Source organism: Phalacrocorax carbo, chromosome 3 (assembly GCF_963921805.1).
Source record: "Phalacrocorax carbo chromosome 3, bPhaCar2.1, whole genome shotgun sequence".
Taxonomy (NCBI): Eukaryota; Metazoa; Chordata; class Aves; order Suliformes; family Phalacrocoracidae; genus Phalacrocorax; species Phalacrocorax carbo.
In genome coordinates, this window is record NC_087515.1 from 10,546,477 (window position 1) to 10,558,416 (window position 11,940).

The following is an 11,940-nucleotide window of genomic DNA, read 5'->3' on the forward strand; positions in this document are numbered from 1 at the left end:
AACCAAGGCCAAGACATCTCCTTTTATTCAATAGCACAGTGGTTAAAGCAGTCGCTGAGGACATGGAAACTCAGCTTCAGTTAAGCCTGTAGTCCCGTGTCCAGGGTGTTGTCTGAACAGAGCTGTGGTCCAGCTTTACATCTCTTCTGGGCACGGGAGAACACTGAATATTAAACCTGAGCCCTCCACGTTAACAAAACTGCTCTGGCTGCTGTGAAACTGGCTCACAGGAGCACTTCTCTCCCATTCTGTCATCCCAGCTTTTACATCCCTTGGCTTTCATTAATATTTTTAATGTAATTATTTTACTGTAATTATTTTGGCTTAGGAAGATGATTAATTTTCTTTACCTGAATCAAATCACTTTTAGATTTTCTTTTTTAATTCTTGTCTAGTTTTGGTCGGTCCAGCTCATTGAAATTCTTTATCAAATCCAATTATTCTTACTTTCAATACACACATTCAATAACCCAATTAGCTGCACAGTCCTTCTTACAATATTTACAACAAGTTAAGTTGAAAATACTTGGTGAAATATATGTATGGAAAGATGTTTATTGCAAAGAAAGAATAAAAAATTTTGAGAAGTATATTGTAAGGTGCTACATACTAAAAGATAGAAGGTTGGTTTTGGTGCATGTAAGTTTCAAATACATATTTATATTTACAGAGCACTCTATGTGATAAATTTATTGTATGTGTAAAATCCCCACTGTTAAAAATTTCAGTGACAACCACATTTATGCATTGGGAACCGAAGAACTGTGATACCATGAGAAGGTGTAGCTCAAATGGTTTCTCTCACCTTTGCAAGCCACCAGGAGATGTTTCCTGTTCTGGACCTGGACATTTAAGTCTAGTAATAAGGCAGGTTCAGGTTGAAAGGCTGCTATGTGTTTTTATAGCTGATCACTCCAAAGTATGTAGCCTAAAAGGTATGTATGATGATACATTTGTTTCTTTCTCAATATGATCTCTTCTTAGGGGACAACATTGCCTACTGCAGCAATATCATATCATGATATCGTATTACAGAATGAATTACAGTATTACAGATAACACAGGCACTAATGAGCACTGAAGACTATAAGCAGGATTGCCCAAGATATTCTATTCTAAAAACTTGCTTTGTTATATCCTAACTTGGCTGAACATTCACCACTTGAGGTAAAATTTTCCATGATGCTTGGCTGTCTCAGGCTGATAATTACAGTCCTTGTTTTGCTAAGTTTTAGAAATAAAGCTCCTTCCATAAATAGGGCCCTTTCCTCATGTGACATGAGTTCTTACATTAATTGACTGGCTTAGGACTTATGTTCTTTGATGGAAGGAATAGGAAAAAACATCAGGTCTCCGAGATTTGATAACAACACGGTGCACCAGCAAGACGCCGCCGAGTCTGACCATGTTACAGCTTTGAAGAAACCAGGCTGGTTATGTCCAGCAGAGAGGGGCTGGAGGCAAGCGCTGAAATCCCCTGGGCAGACCTGAGCAGACGTCACGTTGGGGTGGTGTGCCTACGTCCCGCTCCCTCACCCTTGGGGTCCCGGGTGCTGCTGCCGCCTGCAACACCCCCTCCTTCCCCGCTTTGGGGAGCAGCAGCCGCTTCCTCAGCCTCCAGCACTACACCGAAATAATAGGAAATCTCCTTTCTGGGGGTGTTGAGGCTGCACGGTCAGACAGTGACTTCACAACATGATCACTTGTGCTCCTCCAGCTGCCTCAATCACTGCATGGGCCTCGTGGCGAGTGCCCTGCTGCTGCACCAAGCAGTGGCCCTGGGGCTCAGGGAACACCCTGTCCATCTCCTGCAGCCGTGAAGAAGCTGCAGAGTGAGTAGCGCAGATCCTGGACCAGATCCCAGCCCTCCCTGAGACAGTCTGCTGCTTCAGCAAAGCAAGTGTGCCGGGTGCTGGTGCAGGTCCCACTGCCGAGGACTTCTTGGCTGTTGGGATGTCTCTGGCCGGTGGAGCACCTGGAGAGCTGGCGCCTGCCAGCAGCAGCTGTGGCGGAGGGGGCTGACGGGCCAGCAGGCTGGGCAGCGAGCGGCAGGGGGGCACCCCGAGGGGCCCCGTCCCCACTAGCAGAGGGAAAAGCAGGCTCTGGGTTATTAACGGCTTCTCTGGAAGCCGAGCCAGGGCCAGGGCCAGGGCAGGCAGCCAGAGAGCCCAGCATCCCGGGAGGCTTCCTCGGCTCTCTTTGCCCACCTCTTTTGCTCCATCCAGTGGTGACAAGCCACCTTGGAGCCTCCAGGCTTTGAGGATGAGGCCGAGGGGTACAGGGTGCTTCAGCTGCCCTGCCTCGATTTCCTGCAGCCTTCCAAGGGGATGCCCTCGCCTGCCCCATCTCCTCCCCAGGTACCGGGCTGCTGGGAGCACACACAGCCCTACTGTGCAGCCATCACCCCCACAGAGGGCAGCTGGCTGAGAGCTCCAGTTCCCCTCCATCCGACAACAGCAAGACACCATCACTTGCCTTACAGCCCCAGCTGCTGAGGAAGCAGCAGCAGCTGGGGACCCTCACCTTTGGGTACCAGCGGTGCTTTACAGCCAGCCAGCTGCCTGTCCAAGTCCTCCCTGGGGTGGGAGTGGTGAGGAAGGGGTGGCTGATTTCCCTGTCACTCCTGGGAAGGGGCAGAGCAACAGGGGTGAGGCCAGGAGGGGCCCCTTCCCTTCAGCCTGAGTCCCAGGGGAGTGCTGGCTGCTGGAGCGAGCCCTCAGCCCCACGTTTCCCGCCATACCCAAGGCAAAGGCAGCCTGAAGGGTCCCCTGACTACAGCTAGAGCAGCTTCTCAGGTGCTTATCACCAAGGGCAGCATTTGGCCCCTGTGATTTGTTTGGGATTTTCTTTTTTTTTCTTCTTCCTTTTTTCTTTTTTTGCCTTTGACGCTCCTGTCTATTTTGTCAATGCTAAAACCCGAAAACCTGCATTCTCACAATAATTTACATGTTGCCTGAAAGAAATGTGCATTGTCTCGGCAGCATGGACCCAGCAGTGAAGAGTGAGAACCTTCAAGACCCCCCTCCCCGTTCTGTCTTCTCTTACCTGGGGCATTTTGATGCCACAGGATAAAAATAAATAAAAGCAAGTACTTCCACTTCCTTGGAGCGGAGCTGATACGGCAGTAGCTCACTGGATGAGAGCAGCTCAGACCTGAAAAGCTTTCTTCTCTGTTGGGATCACAGCTTGAGCGTAGGCTTGTTGTGTCGGAATGGGCCTACTGTACCCAAACATCTGAGCTTTCTCCAGCTCCTAGAGGAACATTTTATACTCATTATACATGCAGCAGAATTTCAAAATATGTCCCTGGGACCAGAATGCAGGAGGAGGACATTAAAGGTTAGGAGGTAGTAGGGGGAAAGCAAAAGGAATGAGTAATCTGGAGTTGCCTGATAACCCTTCGAGGCTTAGCCAAAATTAACCGTATCGAGCTGTCATGAAAGGGGGAGATGTGCTACTTGACGTATTGTTAACAAAGAGAGGATTTTATTGCTTTAGGTACCTTTTAGAAGTAAAAAGCAAAGGATCAGCTCCACATCCCAGGTTTCAAAATGTTATGATCTAAGCACAGAATTCATCACTGCCACCACTAAGAGATCATACATCCTGGAGTGTCATGAGCCATCCGTGATTTGTGTCATTGCAGAGGATGATAAATCACTGCTAAAGACATAACAAGCAGCATCATCGCTGCAACACAATAGATCATGATGCATCAAGATCTTTGCTAAAATATTATTTACAGTTAGCAGGGGCTTGGAATGGCAAAGCAGAAGCTAATATTAATCTTCCCTGCATTGTACTTTTGTGCATGCTAAGGGCCCTGCCCTGGGAAAAATGGGATCTGTAACGTTCACTGATGCAATAACCACTGGTTGTATACACTGGGGCTGAGAGGGATTAAGTTTGTTTATTTATTTGTTTGTTTGTTTGTTTGTTTACGGAGAAAAGGAGCAACAGCGAGAGCAAGTGAAGTCCCATTCTTCGGAGGGTTGAGAACTCTGTAGAACCCATCTGTAAATGCAGACAGCATTTACATTTACATTTACGGCAACACTGGGGAGAGAATTTAGTCATAAAGCTTGAGGGGAAAGGGGACTTAATGGTTTTCAAAAAAGCTCTAAGGTCTGGAAAAGTCTTAGGAATTCTCCCAGCTCTCCCCCTATACAGCACGTGTGAAGACTTAAACAAATTAATCTTTACACTCAAAACTACTTTGGGAATCACTTTAAGGGACGTGCTAAGTTAAAAACAACACTGCTGACATAATTAATGTTTTGGGGTTTTTTCCTTAAAAATAAGATTATCGAAGAGCACATACTCCCCAAACCCCCCAAAAACCCCAAACCCAGGCAACCCAGACTTCTGAAAACTGCTACCAGCTATTTTTATAGGAGACTTTCTGGAAACAGACTCTCGCTCTGTCAGTCCAGACAAGTGTTTCTGAAGCACTGGGGACTGTGAGTTATTTCTCTTTCTTATGCAGGACATTGCTGATTTAGGTCACATCAACAGGACTAACAGTTCCATTTAAAGAAATGCTGAGATGGATAGAAAGTTTTTTTTAAAAAAAGGACTTCCTGCTGGAAGGAAATCTGCATTTCCAAGCTGCTGATCACCTTTTTGACAACAAAAAACCCATAATGCTTTACAAGAGTCTGCCGAGCTCTAGTCTTACCCTGTCAGCGCAGGAATATTATCCATCTCCTGCCATCCTAAAGACAAAAGACACAAATAAAGTGGCTTTCAGTTTTATATCAGTTACTCATCCTGTGTTTGCCTCATGATGTGAAGCTGAACCCTCCCACAGACATTAATTGAGTTAAATCATTGCCAGAACGTTTTAGGCTCCCTCTCGCGCACCCTTCAATGCATGCATCTCTGATGCAGTGTGTGAGTGGGGACGTGCTCCCAGGACATCTGGGCAGCAAGCCACCTACCTGTGGGCTCCAAATATTTCCGTCAACTATATTTCACTTGAACGTTTCTTTCCTGTTTAGACAATCATCAAAGTTGGGGAGGGGAATGGGGAGGGGAATAGGGAGGAGCCATGAGCAATTTACTGGAATATATACCGGCATTCCCCAGATTTCCCATCCTCCTCCTTAATTGGATATTATCCCTCATTAATGACTCTGTCAGAGCCTGTAGAGTACTAATTGTCTGTGGTTCCTCTCTCCTTCGCTTCCCTCTCTCCTCCCAGAGATTCGTCTTTTGTTCAAGTTCATGAAGTTTAATTTCTGTTCCTCTAACTGAGATGGGCAGCGCGTCCAGCCTTTGTTCCACCAGAGCCCTCAGAGCCTGGCATCACCTCCCTGGGATGGTGTTTTAGGATAAGGGGACAACCCAAAACCTCTTGCCTGCTTCATTATCAGTCACCAAAGCCCAGCTACGCCAATGCCCTCGCTACAGTCCAGCATAGCAGTGGGCCGGCTGCCACCTTGCGCACTCACAAAGCTCCTGTTTCACGTCTCGGACAGGTGGAAACCCAGAAGGAGAGTCAGAAGTCACCTCAGCTTTTTAAAAAAAGCAGAGGGCAGGTGGACATTTTCTGCGTGTTGCCTCCATTTATCTTTTGAGGGGCTTGTATTCTTTCAAAGCAAAACAGCTAATCCCAGAAGAACAAACAACCAACCAAACAAAACTTAATTTAAGTGCCTATTAATCAAGGACTGAGGTGAAAAATGAATGGTTTTGAATGGCTGAATCATTTTGCATTGCTGACTGCCTTTGTAAGCTTTTGGCCGGTTCTTGGCATTTTTCTGACTGGGTACCTTACTAGGATATTTTAGGTCAGTTTATTTAAAGCATGAAACCCGGTAAGGTTTCCACTGGTGCTAGCAAATCCCCTGACAGGATTTTGGGTGTGATAGCCTGTTTTGACTTATGGCCTACTTGGTTGGGGCCAGCATACGTTCCTGCCATTGTCTCCCTCGTTGCTCTGGAGATGCTCGTCCCTGAGGCTCGCCTTCGTTAGCATACAACGCAGCCGGGAGCCATCGGGCTGTGACCCCCAGCACCGGAGGGGAGCCCCACCGGGTCCGACCGTTCCTGCAGCCCTGCCCCGGCATTGCAGGCACTCAGGGAGGCGGCTGGCCTCTCTCTTAGACCTTGTCTGGGATTTCTCCCCTGCCTGTGGAGCACAGCCCTCCTGTTCCAGTTGCTTTTGTGATGGGGATGCTGGAGCCAAAGCCTGGACTGTGTGGGGAGGCAGGGGGGCTTTTGCTGATGTCTTCAGCAGAGTTAAAGTGTCACTACCTTCTTTCTGCTGTCCTGGGGACCTGCTAGTAGGAATCACTGCTAGATGTGCTGCCTGTGTGTACTTTTTCCCTTTCCTATTACTCTCCTGCTACTACAGCTACAGGCTGACTTGCCACTGCCTGCAGTCAGCACACAGCAATACGGACCTTGGCAATATGTGCATCTTTTAACCTCTGCTACCCAGGGAAGCCTCACTTTCCAACAAGCATCAGATTACTTGAAGGCAATTCTTCAGCAAGACCCACCATAATGGGAAGTTAAAGTTACTACTTTTAAAAATATCAAACCTTTTAAAAAACCCCACAGAACTGTAGTTTTCTGCTAGCCAAACCAAACAGGTTAAAGTGAAGGTAAGCTATTTGTCCGAGGAGCTACAGGGTCTCCGGCCATTGAGTCAACCTGCAGTGGTTCAGTGTCCAGGTCATCCCAGGACACTGACAAGGCGATGGCAAACAATTTGGCTCCCGTCTGGAGGCCTCACATTTCAGGCTGGCCTGTCTGTCAGGGAGTTCCTGCCGGTGCCTCATGGCTATCCATCCGTTCAACCTCAGCCAAAGCCAGCCCTGCCCAGGCTACAGGTGCAACCTGCCACTTGGTCCCTGGTTTCGGGCCCCAGCATGGCTCCCGCCCTAACTGCCAGGTCTGTGCTATGTACCTGGTGTCAAACAGGTCTTGTGGGACTTCCTCCTCCCCTCCAGCCCCTGGCCATGGTCTACCACCACATGCAGAGCACACGCAGCCACTTGGGTTTCACCCCACACTTCCCGGGATCTGTTTGCTCCCCAAACTCTCATTCTTAGGATGGAGACTGGGCTGATGGTTTTACTTTTGCCTGATTCCAATGTGGAAACCACTTATTTTTCTGAAGATGACAGGCAGGAAGGCATACCTTCCTCTTGCACACACTAGCGGTTTAGGAGAGAAACTGTTCCAGGGATTCAGGACACCTGGAGCAGGAGAGTTAGTGTTTCCTGCTCTCATCCTGAGAATTATAGGACAGCAGAGACTACACGGTGGTTAGAAACTCTGCTATAAGGTCTGACCCATTTTTGTCCTCTAAAAGCAATATAACATCTGCTCTCAGTATTTCTGTGTGCCATTTCAGAAATATCTCTGGAAGAGCACTGCTAATTCATGCGCTGTCCACTTTCAACTTGTATTATTGCAACCTCTAGTTTATATATGCTTGGGGATGGATCTTTATATAAACTAAAATTTCCACAGAAGATTATCTTGGGGATAAATTCAGTAGCAAAATGGACCTGTACCTGGCAGTTAAATCTCAGTTTGGTCCAGCTGTCCTGCAGAGCCTGCTGCAAATAAGTGGAAATAAATGTTAGTTGCTCTGTGCTGAGGCATCCCTACAGAGCAACAGCTTTTTGGAGGCTCTTGGGACTTTGCATCTGGAGGCAGTAGGGTGAAAGCGCTTGGAAAGACACTTCTTCACAGCTACTCAGCCGCTGCAGGCGGCACGTGAGCCAGACATGCAGGCTTGGTGGAGTAAGGGAAGGAGAGGAGATGGAGATCCTGGAGGTTGCAGGTCCCAGGTACCCTGTGCTTCAGCGTCATGATATGGAAATCATGAACAGAAACCCCTGTGGTTAGCCACCAATGCCGTCCCTTCAGTGGTGCACAGTCGCGACGCAGAGGGGATTGGCTCCATTTATCAGGGTGTCTTTCATGCCCTGGTAAAAGAGAACAAAATCCCTGTGGACCCTCAGTGCCAGCCTGAGGCCTGGGAGACCTGATGGCTCCCAGAGGTCCTGGCCACTTCTAAAACTCTTCTTCTGTTCCTGAGCGGGAAGGTTTTGTTCTGCAGATATTATCTGCCACTAAATATTCTTCTAATCTGAAAGCCATCAAAAATGCTGGCTCCACTTATTTTAGAGTCCATCTTTGACCTTTACTGCTGTGAAATACATCTACTGATATTCCACCAGAGGCTATAAAACATCTGGCGTGACTGAGCACCAAATAGCTGGAATCTTCTATCCATTTCAGTCTGTGGCATTGACCCCAAACTACAATTTATCCGCACCATTTCTGAGTCCCCTGGAACCCATGGGGCCTAAGATGCTGGGAGCTGCATCAATCCACCCAGCAAACCCAGCCCACACCTAGGTGAATGGAACAGACCTGATTTTGAAGGAAGAACTCTGGTCTTACATAGTGTCTTTCAGGGCAGGGTGATGAGATTGAAGGATGTCTGCCCTTGCACACACCCTCCCCGCACCTAGCACCACTGCTGGGTGCCAAAGCAATGGGAAAAGGAAGAAGAGATGTAGACGGCCAGGCAGCATGATACCAGTTCCCCCTTCAGAGGCTAGGATTCACTGCCACCATGGCTGTGGCCCTGCACCTCCAAACCCCTCAGGGGCTCTGAGCACCACGGGAAAGGGCCAGGTGCAGGGGTTATTAACTCAGACAAACACACGGCCAAAAGCAGTGACTTTCAGCAGGCCTGGGAGCAGGGGTGAGGAGAAGACACCTGCATGTCAGTGGGTGGGCTCAGCTGCTGCGGTGCTGCACTTGCCGCAGCTGCAAAATGCCCACCACTGCCTCAGCTTAGGGTGCCCCCAAAATCTGCAGCCTTCCAGGTTGAGAGATGGTGCCTTGCCCCACGCCCTGAGTTTCTGACTCTGTCCCTCCCCCTCTCTTCCCCACAGAGCATGGGGCTGCTGGCTGGTGGGGCTGGAGAGGACTGGGCATCATTTTGAGGTAATTTTCTTGGAGAGCAAACAACACTTGACCTTGCATCTCTTTTGGTGGCCTGCCAGGAAGGTCAGCTGCCCAGCAGCATTTTTGGTGGTGGCAACCATAGCAGCAAGGCATTGCACTATCTCCAACTGCACATCTAATTCCCTGTGTTTTCTGCTACAGATGAATAGACAAAAGACCTCCCAGGAGGGGAGGGGGGCCTTGCTCCACCAGAATTTGGATTTTTCACTGTCAGCCAAGCAGAGGATCCAAACTCCAACAATGAGCTCCCTGCTCCAGACAAAAAACATTTATAACCTCTCCAAGCCAAGCTCTGGCAGGGTGATACAAACTGTGAGCTCCACAAGCTAATGACCTTGAAGGTATCCATTTATCTTGGCCTTTCCCCCCAGCTTGAGATGCCACTGAAAATGTAAGCCTTGCTTTCTTCTTCTTTCCCTTTTTTTTCTTTCCCTTTTTGAGCAAGAGGGATGAATATTCAGGGAATGCAGGCAATGTGGAAACTGCTCGGTTTCACCTCTCTGGCTGGAGCTCAGCACTGAGACCCCGGTGCAAACCAAGGGCAGGGGGTAATCAGTTGTCCTGTCCCTGGTATGCCAGGAGTGCAGTCTGTGGGAAGGGACATCAGTGCTCTGCCTCCATTACCTGACTGCTCCACACCGGATGCTCCTTCATAAATCTTCATCAATAAACAATATTTATAACCAACAAAACCCAATCCTTTAAGCCCATTGTTCTTACCCACTAAAGGCAGCTCATAGCTTGGTGTGATGTGACAACCTGAACTGCATTAAAATCCAAGCAACAGGTTAGAAATATCCCTGAACAAATGGAGCTGGTGCACAGTAAATGGTATTTCCTCAGGGAGAACAGTGACTCCCTGGAGGGTTTTACTTTTCAAAGTCAGTGCCTGTTTTCTATGCATTGCCACTGTATGGAAACCACTAGTTGGCAGAGCAGGGTGCTCCCGTTCTTATGGGATATACAGCTTGGGTGTAAAATAATCCGGTTAACTTCCTTTGGCGTTCAGTACAGACAGATTAATGTGAAAAGAGAAGTCACACAAAGCGACGGCGGACAGGACCAGAAGCTGCTACTAAGAAACATCCTCCTACTTACAGAAAAAAAAAACCCTGCTTTGCCAAGATGTTTTCTGACTGCTGCACGTTTTAGTTCTCTTACAGATGTGGTAGGACCCAACCACTTTATTTGCAGATATCCTCCAGTGTACAGCACTATCTGGCTGCTGCTCTGCAGATGCTCCAGAACCTGCGGCTGGGACCTGCTGCTCACCTTTGTTCTCAGCCAGTATGGTGGGCTGTCTGCTGGGACTAGCATTTGGGCTCCAGAGAGAATTTGCTGGCTGCTGCCTTTGAAGCTGTAGAAGCAAGCAATAGCTCGTGTTTCCATTTTAGGCATACATGTAATGTACATCTTTGCTTACTGGACACTCTGGGATGCAATCCAGCCTCAGGAATTTTTGGCTTCCCTCTGGGTTTTGATGACTTTATAAGAGGTGGTGGTGCACTGAAGGGGTCTGCAGTAGTCATCTCCTGACTCACTGCCAGCAGGATGGAGACTCATACGGAGACTTGAAGAACAGGATTTTTATTCCAGAAGACACACCCCGCGAGGCGGGTGCTGCGCTCCCTGCGCACCCAGAGCTGCCCGCCCAGTGCTGTCACTGGAGATGTGGCCGCAGGACCAGGCATACTGAGGACACAAGAGTCAGTGTGACCATGCACCACAGGTGAAGGCTGCCCCATGGCTCCACCGGCCAGATCTGTGCTTTTTGGCAGGGCGGGGAGGTTGAGCCAGCTCCTCCTACTTCTCCCATCCCATCCCCTCCAGTACCTGGCTCCCTGGGTGCTAACCAAACACACCAGATCACTGGATAAGGCCTCAATTCAGCCAGGTACTTCAGCATCAGCTTTAAGTGAGCGATTAAAAGTTTGTCAGTATTCAGGGAAGTACTTCAGGGGACCACTTGCACAACCAGATCATATTTAGCTTGAATACAGCTACCAGCGTCTGGCTGCTTTAAAAGTACCTTTAAGATACACAGGTTTAATTATTTCTTTAAATACAAAAATCCCTTCACAGAAAAGGAAATGCCAAAGCCTTTTCAAAGCTCGTTAACACAGTGAATAAGAAGCCAGAGTTGATTTACATAACAGAGATATACATACGTATGTATACGTGCGTGTACATTTGCATGAAAAGCATTTGCAGAGCATTCTAAAAATAGGAGAGACATTTCAGAGGTTTTTGGGCAAGTAAATCTTTACATGCTTTTCTGTTTTATTGCTTCCCTCCAAATTAATAGCTTAAATTAAAATTCAGTCCTCCAGTCTTGTATAATCCGCAAGCCAGTGAACTATAGACTTTCCTACGGACACCTCTCTCTAATTCCCCCGTTGCAGAAGCAACCAAGAACACCCAGTGCAATGGGGATGAAGGTCAGTAAAGGAGAGATGTCTTTGTCTCTAGTCTTGCAGTTCTCCTAAAATGAAATTCACCCCTTAATTTGGAGGGCAATTTTCCTCCAAGGAAGGTAGGAAAATGGTAATAGTTCCCTGCGAAACACATCCCTATTTTAACATGAAAATGTTTGGAGGTTTGAGGTATCTAAGCAGATATGGGAGGAGGTTAGATACCAGCTCTTGTGAACTATGTGCTCCAAATACTTGAAACGATGCTTAACCTAAAGCTTAGGCATATCCTCACCAACTTGGGTAGAGCAGCTCTCATACTTCACACTAAGCGTATGCTTAACTGCTCCTCTGGGTCAGGGCCCCAATTAGCACACCAAGATCTAATTTTATTTTCAGTTACAGCTGCGTAAGACTATATTAAGCAAATCGCTTTGTACCAGTAAAAAAAATTAGGTTAAGATTTGGCTCGGGATAGAGAGGGACAGCACGACACAGAAAAAGATAGCTTGTTGTTGGATGCTGCTGC